Raw genomic sequence first — 417 nt, 5'->3', positions numbered from 1 at the left:
CTAAGAATTCAAAATACACATTCCACAGGTTTCACCAACTAGTTACATTTAAATGAGATCAATTCATTTTAATTCTATATATGTAAATCAAATCCGTGTCAGGCTAAAAGAGTTGGCTCTAATATACCTGTATCAAAGGTGTGCTGTTTTCTTTGTCACAGATATCAATCTGGCACTTTCTATTAATCAGGAGAGTTACCACTTTCGCATGGCCACTGGCACAGGCCAAATGTAGAGCAGTTCTACAAGAGCAAGAGGACTTTTTAGGAAACTGTAGTGCAACATCTCAAAACACACATAACACGGTATATGCTTAACTTTGTAAGTTAAATCACTCAAATTCTCCAACTGCTCCAGCCAGGGAATTATGAGGGATGGAAAACAGCTGAGGGTCCATTTGGCTTCGCCGCTCGGAGG

The 417-nt window shown here is 39.6% G+C and overlaps 1 protein-coding gene across 1 annotated transcript in view; it reads right to left on the bottom strand.

Moving 5' to 3' along the window:
• LOC105523415 (ankyrin repeat domain-containing protein 20A2-like) overlaps positions 1–417 on the bottom strand; it is a gene marked incomplete at its 5' end in the record, with an annotated part of 97,325 nt that overhangs the window by 55,345 nt on the left and 41,563 nt on the right. The window lies entirely within an intron of this gene.

This window comes from Colobus angolensis, unplaced genomic scaffold (assembly GCF_000951035.1).
Source record: "Colobus angolensis palliatus isolate OR3802 unplaced genomic scaffold, Cang.pa_1.0 Scaffold460, whole genome shotgun sequence".
Lineage (NCBI taxonomy): Eukaryota > Metazoa > Chordata > Mammalia > Primates > Cercopithecidae > Colobus > Colobus angolensis.
The sequence above is the reverse complement of the archived record's forward strand: the minus strand, read 5'-3'. Positions and strand labels throughout refer to the sequence as shown.